Source organism: Acomys minous (genome assembly GCF_964271855.1).
Source record: "Acomys minous genome assembly, chromosome: 8".
Lineage (NCBI taxonomy): Eukaryota > Metazoa > Chordata > Mammalia > Rodentia > Muridae > Acomys > Acomys minous.
This window is the reverse complement of record NC_140489.1, coordinates 67,006,922-67,019,520: the sequence shown is the minus strand read 5'-3', so window position 1 is coordinate 67,019,520 and position 12,599 is coordinate 67,006,922.

Here is a 12,599-nt window from a genome sequence, read left to right as displayed (position 1 = left end):
GTACAACATCCTGCCTTATAGTTCAACTTAAATATCAGTAAAAACCTTCAGGTCTATCTGAAATAGTTAATTTGGAATTTCAATTTCAATGAGCATCCTCCTCAGAAGGGTAGAAAAGGGAAAGCTGTGTGTTTGAAAGGGTTTCTGAACTGGAATTCTTTTTATTTTTTATTATTTATTATTATATATACAGAGCTCTGCCTGCATATACATCTGCAGGCCAGAGGAGGACATCAGATCACATTATAGATGTCTGTGAGCCACCATGTGGCTGCTGGGAATGGAACTCATAACCTCTGGAAGAACAGTCAGTGTTCTTAACCACTGAACCATCTCTCCAGCCCCTGAACTGGAATTCTTGCAATCACAATGTTTGCTGACAAAAGAGTACAGATATCTGTGTCTTGTCTGTTGTATGGAAATCAGGCCTATAATGAGACTCACTTAGTGTGTGTGTGTGTCTGTGTGTCTGTGTGTGTCTGGGTCTGTGTGTCTGTGTGTACCTCTGAGTCCATGCATGTGTGTGCGTATGTCCATATAACAAAACTTCAAAAACAAATAGCAAATGCTCTAAAGTCTGTTGTGTGCATACCATGCCCTGTAGGAAAAGTGAAGGCTAATATGAGGCTTATATCTACGATTGCAATTTCAAGCATGGCAAATGGCCATGTGTGTCAGTCTATAAAGGCAATTATGATTAAACCTGACAATCTGAATGCCCTCCTCAGGATCCATGTGGTAGAAGGAGATAAATATTTCCTTCACGTTGTCATCTGACTTTCACAGGCTCACTGAAGCACACATATCCCAGCTCTAAATAAATAAACATATATTATTTTTTAAATGAAGAGACAAGACACATGTGGGTTAAAAATTATCTGAAATTCCTTCATTTATTTTTTAATTGAGGCAATTATAAAATGAAATAATAAACTTTCACAAGTGATTGCAAACATTTTAAAAAGGCAAATGACTATCTGGGTCCCTGTGGAGGCAAGCATAGCAACGCCTTCTGATTTTCAATCTTTTTAGAAATGCCCGCAAGAAAACATTCTTGAATTCGGCTCATTGTGGTGTATGAAGACTGATTGATCTTGTCAGAGAAAGTCAACCCCACTTAGACCCTTGCAAAGCAAATACTATGGGCAATATCTTAGTCAAGTTCTCTTTGCTGCTGCTATGGCTGTCAATGTCATTGATGCAATGCAGCACTCAAGATATTTTCCATTTAGCTAGGAAAGCTGTTTTCTTCAATGTCTTGGCTTCTTGGTCTTTCCACTTGCCCCCTATGCATCCAAGACCACTCCTGTGTCAGTGGTACTTTTGCATTTACCTCACCTTCTGGATTCTTCCCCACTTGCTTGGCATGCCTAGAGCTTCAGTGTTGCTAATACATCATCCAGCCAGGACTTTGTTCTATGCTGACATTCCAGAGCAGAGCTGTGGCCACAGGCATCTGCCAATGTGACGGAACTCTCATCTCCAGCAATTACCAGTTTGATTACACATGGTGATAAGCTATTAAGAGGCACTTATGCATAGCTGTTTATTTATCAACAATGAGAACTCTGGTTTGCGTCCTCTATGTAAGAAACTACTTGTGGTGAAGCAAACAAAAGAAAAGGGTAGTTACCTATAGAAGGAATAGTGCTAGAAGCTAGTAAGTCTAAGTTTCCTGAAGCAAAATAGCATGGAGCAATCTGTTATACCTATTTCTGAAGAAACATGTAGACTGGACAGCTGGAATAGAAGTGAGTGTGTGTGTGTGTGTGTGTGTGTGTGTGTGTGTGTGTGTGTGTGCATGTGTGTGTGTGTGTGCATGTGCGTGTGTGTGCCTGTACAGGTACGTGTTAGTATATGTATGATATCTTCACAATTTGGTTTTAAGAAATTCATGTTCCTATTTCTAATAATTTAGGACAAAGGGGGAATTTTTGTGTGTATATTCATACCTGGTAAACAGAACAGTGACTAGGAGTTTAAAGAATGCTTGCCACAAAAAAATATTTCTCTGCACTGAGTACTTAATGACTATCCAAGGCTTCATGTCCCCATCAATATTCTGTATACTGTTGCTTTTATTAATTTCATCAGTAATATTTCTTATAAATACTGTTTAGCCAAAGGTTCTTTTTTTATTGCTTCCTAACTCTAAAGGAGTGCCAATGCAGATTTATCTGTTGAGTGCAGATAACTATCAGCTGATTGTGAGTCTCCTTCCAGTCTTAAATTTAGGCTAGCAGTTTTAAAACCAAGTAGAACCTTTAATTCCAAAGCAGAAAGAGATTTGCAGCAAGACACTGATACTTCTCTCAAATGCAGTCATCTTAAAAAAATTCCAATACCGTCTAAGAGAATGCCATCTCATCCTTCACAGATTTTCCCCTTTTCAGGGGCACAAACCTGTAACCCCTCTCAGGCATTTAGGAAATTGGATGAAAAAGATCAGTTACATTTTTTTCTTTTTTTATTTAAAGTAAATATTCTTTCTTTAAAGGTCCCTTCCATGTACCTTATCACCCAGAGCCCCTTGGCCTGTATATTTTCCTCACTTGTGACACACTTCCTTTTCCCAGAGAAGTAACAGTAAAGAATCCTGCATATTATATTTTGTGATTGTTTACAATCAGCCTCAACCCCAGGAATATGCTTTGCAGAGTCAGGCAATGATGCCTTTCTACTGTAGATAACAGAAAAGAGGATGAAAATTGCAATGCCCTATAGCCTCACTGTAGGAGAAGGATCGGGCATGCATAAATATGTATTATTTCTGTGTATATTCCTATAGCTGTTTTCCATATGTTCAGATGGGCAGTTTGGTCAATGAAAAGCAGAACCCATGCACTACATGGAGGGATAAATTTAGTGAATAACGCCAACAAAATCTTGTGCACACTCACAGAGACACTTAAGTACCCGACTGACTTCTTTGTTTTGTTTTATGTATATTTTCTCAAAGAATCAATATATTTTAATTTTCAGTGTAGCTAACCTCAAGAAGCCCTGTTGATTCCCAGTAGAAAACATCAAAACACATTGAATATCTTCATAGGCCAACTATAATTAGGGAGATACAGTAAAATAAAGGATCTGTACAGCATGAACTAAGTAACTGAGTTGGCCCTGAAAATATTTTTATTATGAATTGTCCAATTTCACAAGAAGAGCCTGCAGAATAGATGAGTATTTCTCAGAGAGGAGCATTAAATATTTTGGAAAGACAAATATGAACCTACTGAATCATATCTGAAAACACATAAAACATTTAAACATGCTTTACAAAATTTATTATTATTTTTTTAAATTTTTTTCTCCTTTATTAATTTATTCTTGTTACATCTCAATGGTTATCCCATCCCTTGTATCCTCCCATTCTTCCCTCCCTCCCATTTTCCCCTTATTCCTCTCCCCTATGACTGTTCCTGAGGGGGATTACCTCCCCTTGTATATGTTCATAGGGTATCAAGTCTCTTCTTGGTAACCTGCTGTCCTTCCTCTGAGTGCCACCAGGTCTGGGAGACTTCAACACCCCACTCTCTCTGAAGGACAAGTCATTGAAACAGAAACTAAGCCGAGAAATAACATCATTAACCAATGCCATGGGTCAAATGGATCTAACAGATATCTATAGAACCTTTCACCCAAACAAGGCTTTACAAAATTTAAAACTTGGAAATTTTCCTGAAAACTTGAGAAAAATCTGGAACTTACTCTTTTGTTTTCAATGTAAAATTTCCACTTCTTCTTAAGTTACTTCAAACTAAGAATAAAAAGTATAATATTCTATTGTTCAGACTTTCTCCTTCCTCATCATATGGTATAAAAGGCTGACAAAGATTATTCAGTGGAGAATTTATATCTTAAGTAGCTTTCATTAAAATAATACTATTTTAGAATGCAATTTACATGATTAAATATTTAAAACAAATACAATTTGAATAAAATTAATCTTACTACAATATCATAGGAAAATATTATTATCCTATCACTTGTATCCTCCCATTCTGTTAGATAACAATTGAGATGTAATATGAATAAATTAATAAAATATTTAAAAAAGAAAAAAGAAATTAAATAATAAACACTGAAATCTATAAAACAATAAAGAAATAAGTTCAAAACCAAATAAAAAAAGAAAAAGAAAATATTATTTCATTTATCCTATGGTAAAATTCACAAAATAACTCAAATCTACAAATTTCAGGTATCTTAAGACTATTTCACCACCTACAGATATAACCATATATACATAAGTACAAAACTGTTTTTACTTGGGGTTCTGGCAAGAGCTCTAATTATTTTGTTTTCTGACCACAAAAAATATCATTTCAGTTCAAATAGGCACTTGTTTTTCTTGATAGTGGCATTAATACCTGTCAAGATCCGTAAGAGAACAGCATTTCCATATTCCAAAGTGTTCAGAAATAAAGGAAATTGTAGTTATTTCACTCTTCAGTTATGACATTATTTTGGAAAAAGTAATCAAAGGAATTTTCTCTCATAGTTTGTATGCATAGCATTTTAGCAGTGTTGCTCTTAAACTCTCAACACCAGGGTGTTTTTTATAATGGCAAAAGAAAGAGTCTCTGGTAAAAGAAAACATAGGCAGTACTCTACATGATTATAGAAGAAGGAAAAAAACTAAGAAGTATGGCCAATAAAAAAAAAAAAAACACCACCAACAAAAAACAAATGTCTCTTTCAAAAAATGAGGCTGGAACTTGAATAGAGAATTCTCAAAAGAAGAAAATAGAATAGTTAAGCAATATCTCAAAAAAAAGTAATCATCCATAGCAATTGTGGTTATGCAAATCTAAATAACTTTGAGATTTCTTCTTACCCCAGTTAAAATGCCCAATGCCAATGGTGCAACCTACAGCCAGTACTGGAGGGGATGAGGAAAGGAACGTTCTCACCCTCTCTGACTGTTGGAGAGACTGCAAACTCTTGCAGACACTGTGAAAATCCGTGGGGAGAAATTTCAAAAAGCTAAAAATGAATGTATATCTGACCATTCCTCAGCATATGCCCAAAGGACTCTACATCTTGCTCCACAGGGGCTGCTTCTGCCATATTCATTGCTGATCTATTTATAAGAACTAGTAAATGAAAATGACCTAGATATTCTTACATGGAATAACGGATAATGAAAATGTGCTACAGTTGCGCTATGGAATAATATTCAGCAGGAAAGAAAAATTAAATCATGAACTTTGAAGGCAAATGACTGTAACAAAAAAACTCATATTGATTGAGGTAACCCAAACCTAGAAAGACAAACAGCACATACTCTCACCTTGGAGGAGGACGTTGCGGTCTAATATGTGCCTAGGTTAGTCCCATGCAAGTGCCCTTATTATTCATTCAGTCTCTGTGAGTCCCCATGAGGCCAGGTTAGCTGATTCTGTGAATCTTCTTGTGCTGTCCTTGAATGCTCTTTTTCTTCTACAGGATCCCCAAAACTCTGCCTGCTGTTTTGCTGTGGGTCTCTGCATCTGTTTCCACTATTTGTTAGATAAAGACTGTGGTGGTTTGAAGAGAATGGCCTCTACAGACCCATGTGTTTGAGTGTATGGACAAATGGAAGTAGCACTCTCAGGAGGGTGGCCATTTTGGAGGAAGTATGTCACCTTGGAGGAGGACTTTGAGGCCTAGTATGTGTTCAAGCCACACCCAGTGGGAAAATCTTCTGCTGACTTCTGTTCAAGCTGTAGAACTCTCAGATGTAGACAATACTGCATTAAGCCTCTGAAACTGCAAGGTTGCCTCCAATTAAATGTATTCCTTTATAAGAGTTGCCATGGTCGTTGTGTTTCTTCACAGAAATAAAACCCAAACTAACACAAAGCTCTACTTCAAGACACAGCTAGACCAGTCCTGGGCATATATCAAAAGGATGCCCAGATATGCCTGGAGGACACCTGTGCCAGTATGCTTATAGAAGCTTTATTAATGTCATCCAGAAACTAGAAACAACTTACAGTGCTAGTGAAATCATGGTTATTTGAAGAGAATAGACAACCATTAATTTACTCAATCAGTGTAAGCCCCAACAACAATCTGTAAACATTTGTCCTTATGCCAACAGATAATTTCATCCATTACTTAATCACCAAGAAAGTTTCACATTGCAACACACAGAGACAACTACAGAAAACCACAATGAATTAAAATACAAAGTTGTTTCAGTGGATACATCTACAGAGCACTCCCATGCCTAAAGCTCAGGACATATTACTGAACAAGGGTGAGAAAATTGTAAAAGCCAGAAGATAAAGGACTTTATTGTCAGGTTGTGTCTCTTAATAACAGCAGATGCTTTGTCCATTGAGTCTCCCCAACATGACCTCCCAAACATGAACTAAACACTACCCAAAAGAGTACAGGTAACTGAGTAAAGCTGGAAGAAGGACAGTTGTCTCTCTCCAAGGGAGAGCAGACCAATTAATTATCAGTACCAAACAATCAGCTTTAAAAACATACATACAAGTAACATTACGTAGACTCAACAGTTTAGATTTAGGAATGTATATGTACAAACAGATACATATATGTATGTAATAACAATTGAAGATTTAAAAAAAAAAAAAAGAGCAGAAAACTGATAGAGAGCATGAAGCGTTAGGTGGGAGAGGCTGGAGGGAGGAAGGGCGAGGCTGAAGTGCTAAAATTAAAATACAGTCTCCAGAAACATTCCTTTTAAAAGCAAAAGCAAAAAGAGGAGTTCCTTGTGGTATTTTTGTCATGCTGTTATGGTGACTCTTTATATGAATCTATGATTAATATGCTACATTAGTATAAATATGACAATATGAGCTACAGAAAATGCAAGTGAAAATTTAGAAATTATTTTTCCTAATTTATCTTTTGGTCATTTGTTAGAATAAATTTTTTTTTAACAAAATGATTCAGTGGTGACTACCATACCATATATCTTACCTAAAGTTCTGGTTTGAAGTCCAATTTTCCCCCATTTATGTCCTTCCTGTCAGTCTGACTTACAGTACAAAGTCCTTATACTTTAAGGAGGCCTATAACCCTTTGGTCTGTTGTAGAAAGGCTTTATCTTCCTACGAAGTTTAAATGAATTCCTCTGGAGATTTTAGCAACATTTTAATCAGCTCTTTGATTCTGTCTCTTAAGGATTTTTTTGTTTTCCGCACTCAATCTCAATCAGAACTAAAAGCTTCACCACATTCAGGAGCACCCTGCATTGCTGTAGCATCTCAGATTATACTTCAGGTATTATATAAACATGTCAGGAAGACTTAGAACACATCCTGGCAAGCCTCTATTAAATGTGTATATCTGAAAAGAAGCAGCCACTATAACTTGTCTTCTATCTCAGGTGATTTTGTTAGTTTACATATTTGTTTTGTTTTGTGTGTGGACAGAGTGTTCTCAAGGGATCTAGAATAAATTAAAAAGGTAAGAGAAATGTCTAATTTGTATTTTCCCAGATGCCCATACGTTGGTAAGTGCTATCTTAAGAGGCACCCTGTGAAACATCCTAGGTGAGCTGATCAACTTTCTACATGCCACAATAACATCTGAACACAGCATACACTTTCCAGTCATAACAATGAGAGAGTAAGAGTATGCTCTCATGAACCAAATCCACTGTCTGATGTTAGGAAAATAACTAAAATTTTAAAACATTCTGCTAGCATAGTTAAGCAACAATAAAAAATACATATGCTAACCAAAGTCAAAACATAGCATTTGCTTATAATTTCCTATTGTTATTCATTTATTGCCTTGCATTTTAGTGGTAATGTGTCATTTATATGATAATGTTTTAGTTTGTCTTCTGTTTCTGTGAAGAACACTTAAAAACAATCTGGAGAAGAAGGGGTTTATTTCACTTTCCACTTGACAGGCCATCATCAAGGGAAGCTTAAACAAAAACTCAAGGCAGGAACCTGGAGCAGAAACTGCATCAAAGGCCTTGGAGCAATGTTTACTGGTTTTCTTGCTGGCTTGCACTCAATACTTTTCTTAGAAAATTCAGGACCACATTCCAAGGGAAGGGCCTAGGTCTTCTTCCAGCAATTAGTAAGCAAGAAAACATCCCATAGATATACCCACAGCAAATCTGATTGAGACAGTTTCTGAGTTGAGATTCTTTCTTCCCAGGTATCTTTAGTTGTGCCAATTTCTCAAAAAGAAAGAGCACAGATGCTTAATATGTATGTATGCAACAATTATTTCTGTGTGTTTTGAGACAGGGTTGGAAGCAAGCATCTGGAGATAACTGGTTAAACAAAGCCAAGCTATGAGTGCAACATTCGCTGATAACCACTGACTAAGGGAATGGACGGCTAGGTTGAGGATGTAGAGGGTTGAAAGAGGAGATGGGAGGTATATATGCAGATAGCCTGAAGGAAGTCTAACTGAACTTAAAACCGGGCATCAGGGGAGTTTGTCAGGCACAGGAAGAAAGGAGTTGTGAGCATTTGAGGACGTGGGACGAGGAGATAATACATATCACATAGAGCATCAACAAAAGCAAGATATGAAGGTAGAGAGAGGTCTAGGAAGAGATTTATTCACAATAGGTAGGGCTAAAGGAAAATTAATGAGGCTCATGAAGCTTCATTCACACGTTTAGAATTCAGAAACTATTTTATTCATATGGGAACAATAAAAAATGTTTAACTCTAAGTGATGAACCCTTATTGTAATTTTTTTTTTCTGCAGATTGCTCATCTGTTTCTTACTCATGGACTTGGGAGCAGACCTGGCTCACGAATGAGATGAGGTCTACTGATGCAGTGAAATACTGAGGAGGCAAATCTCTGACTGAGCATTCACTACCTCCTTTCTACTCAATACTCTTATTAAAAACTATGTCTTAGATATTCTGTTCTAAAAGTGAAGTATTAGCACAATAAACTAACAAAGTTATGACAGGAACTACTCAGTGGTTCTTGCTGGAAATTCAGACTCCTGTGGAAGACTGATATTCTGTTACTACAACTTGAAATAAACTTGCATTTCAGGAGTACAGGAAAATTCAATAAAATATGTGTATGTGTTTAATTCTACTTTTCCAGGGTTAAGGAACCGTCAGACTAAAGACCCAGAGGCAGAGCATGAGCCTCTCATCCTCTTGCTTAGTGTGATAAAGCACGAACTACAGGTAGAAGCCCAACTGAGCAGTAAAAGTATGGTCTGGTACTGATGCTCTGAGGGAGCAGCCTCCGCAAGGCTGCTTGTCTAGGTTCCTCATGGCCCCCATGTTCAATCTTCCTTTCTTTAGGGTGTTGGTGAAACCAGAAAAAGGGATGCCATGCTCTACACCTAAAGAAGATAAGACAAAGAATTTGTGCATAGTTCACATTTAAACAGAAAAGAAAATTTACAGTGATTTTTTTTTCAGATTTTGTAGCTTTCTGTGGCTAAAAGTTCTGGTTTCTATCACATGTCATTTTGAGGGTATAATCCTACCTTCTATAGTTTGTCTCAAAAAAAAATGAGAAGTGGGAGAGCAGAGGGCAAAAGAAAGTCAAAGAAAGGGTGCTCTGAGAATGTTCTGAAGACTTTGCTTTGTGCTATCATTTTCTAAGGCTCAATATACTGAAGTTTGGTTCAGTAAACAGGAATTTCTGTCACTAATTTTGCCATACATAGGGGACAAGCTGTTGTCTTTTGCTGTAGTGAAATGCAAAGCCTTGGTGCATTAACACAGTTTGAAGGAAGATAAATCACCATGGCAACCATAACTCCAATCTTGAGCCTGAAAATAGATATTCCAGGATATACAGAATATTATTTAGAGGCTGCTCCTTGCAGTTTTGGGGGCCTGGTATCAGAAACAGAATAGGAGTGAACAAGAAGTCATTATCCACCGTTTGTCATACTGCTGTGTGGGACAGTAGACAGCATCTCTATACAGCTCATTTCCTTTATTTTATCCTGCCATTATTCAGAAATGATTATCAGTCTGGAAAGAGAGCTTTGACATTGTGAGGAAGAAGCTGACTTCTAGCATTGCAAATTATTTTTCACCATGATTTGGACTCTTTATATTATCCTGAATTGATTTCAGATAATTCTGTAAGATTTATAAACATTATCTTCTATTTTATATTCCATATTATTTGTAGAGGGCCTCATGTGAAACACAATACAGATATTTCATTTGTTCATGCCTGTGTATATATTTTCTCTTAAGTAATAAACTATGGCAGGCTTAAAGGGTAGAGAAGTTTAGTTTTCACTTTTCTTAAGAAAGTATACTGCATTCCCTCCTCAAGATTAATAAACATAGAGACACTAAGAAAATATTTATAATAAAGTTGTGGGGTATTTTATGGAGAAAATATGTTGAAATTAGGTTATCTCACTATTAAATATGTAGCTTCCTAAAGATTTTTACTTTCCTACAAATTTTATCTAGTTCAAACAAGAAATTTGTTAAAAATAAAATTTTTCATTTGATATTCATAATATTCATTTATCAAGACACAGAAAATTGTATTTTAAGACTGTTTTGTTACTCGAAAATTTCAAACAGTTTTAATTGAGTATTTGTGAGTCACAACCTATTGCTTTGTATATAGGTTTAAGTTTCTATTTTTATTTGGGTAGTGATTGTCAAATATATGAATTAGTAAGTCATAGTAAAAGTGAATAACTTTTGTAGCCACTGTTTAAACATATCCAAGTTTGGATAATTTTGTTCATATATATGTAATCATAAAATATCAACAATATCACTTTTATGTTTTCTCAAAATGTCCACCAAAGGAAGAATGAAATGATTGCATGAATAACTGGACTCTGGTAGAAAGGAGGAAGAGAACTCACTAATATTTTTCATGAGTAGGAGGCTTCCCGTTTTATTTACGTTCAGTTTGTACTTGGCTCCTCATTAGCATACGCCTTTATTCATCCTTTCATGAGCAGCGGATCATAGCGCCCTACAAAGAAACAGACAGACTTTGTAAGCTTCCTTGCACACAATAGGTTGGAGGACAGAGTTGTCTTGTTTATACAACTTCAGGCTTTTTTCGTATCGCTGAGGGGTGATAGAGACCTTCATAGAGAGCAAGCTTGAATTGGTGACGTGGGCTTGATGAATGGGTCATTCATCCAGAGCTTCCTTTCGATGGGCAAACACTCTGAGACCTGTGTGTGAAGTACTCCTCAGGCAGCTGGGGAAGAGGTCAAGTCAATGCCATTCTTTTCCTGAAAGTCGTTTCTGTTCTAGGCGGTTGGAGGTTTTCAAAGCAGTGTGAAGTCCCCACAGATGACTCAGCCCATGCACAGGTGCTGGGTGGATTCGGTCCTGGACCTGGGCTCACAGCCTATTCAGATCATCAAGGAGATGTTTAAAAACCTAGTCCCAAGTAAAAATCAAAGCATACATTGTGTCCCTTTCAGTTGGTTTTCTATACTTCTTTTAAAGCATGAATTTTCTATTTTCTTAAATGTAATAGTCAACCTGCCTAAGATCCTGGTTATTGACAGTTTTGTCTCTGTCCTATGCTGAACTGACTTTTCCAACCTTTCCTGTCCTCTTCTATAAAATTGAGGTTAGAAATTCAACCCACAGTGGTTTTTCCAGGATCAAAGTGATAGCACATTAAAAAAAATTATAAAACCTCTGGACACAGAGAGTCCTCAAAACACAAACCAGAGATTCTCCTCAGCTGAACAATTTTTAGTGCATCTTTAATTTCTTCTGGTAGATAAATTATGAAAAATAAAATTGGAACAGCTTACCTACTATGACTATGAGAAAGAAAAGAAAAAAAAAGCCACTGAAATTCTACTGAAGAGGTTTAGACAAAAATGCTAATGGCTTTGGCCAGAAGTTTCTGAATTGTCCTCTATGCTGTCTTAGTGACACAGTGTGAAAGGTGTCTGCTCAGGGACACAGCAGCAGAGGAGGGAGCCCTTCTCCGCAGGGTGGGCTTGAGTTAGACTCGCCTAGTTTCCTGTGAAGGAAGGAGAATCCTTTCTAATATTTGGAAGGTGTTATTAAGGAGTGGTAATCACTGCAAATTGCACCACATTCTCATCTCCTCATGGTGATAGATAGCCCAATTAAAGGATGGGAGACAGTTTTTGCTTTGTGGGAACTCACAGGGTGTTTTAGAAATCAGTATGGAAAAAATGCGAAACAGTTGCTGCAAAGGTTGGAATGTACTTGATATCTTCAAGTGTTATTCTTTATTCTTATTTTTGTGTAGTTATTATTAGTAGTAGATGCTATTCTGATACAATCAAATTTATATAACATTAAGAAACCAATGGCCTGAAGTCTCTATTTCAAAAATTATTTTGAGTAAAACTACAGCCAACTATTTCATTGTAAGGTACAGTTTATTCTTTAAATATTAAATTTAATATTTGCTAAAATTCAACTGCATCGCCAAAAACAGAATAAAATTTAATTTTCTTTCATAGATTCCTAGTGTACTTCTACAAACAAACAAGCTTCCGTCTACCATAAGGAGGCAAGACGGTGTGTTTATGCTGCATCATGATATTTGGTGTAAGTTGGCAACCTCCTCATACTCAAAGTGCTATAAATGAATTTTGGGAAGAGCTGTATAGCTAACCTTTTCTACATATCTCAGAGCATATAC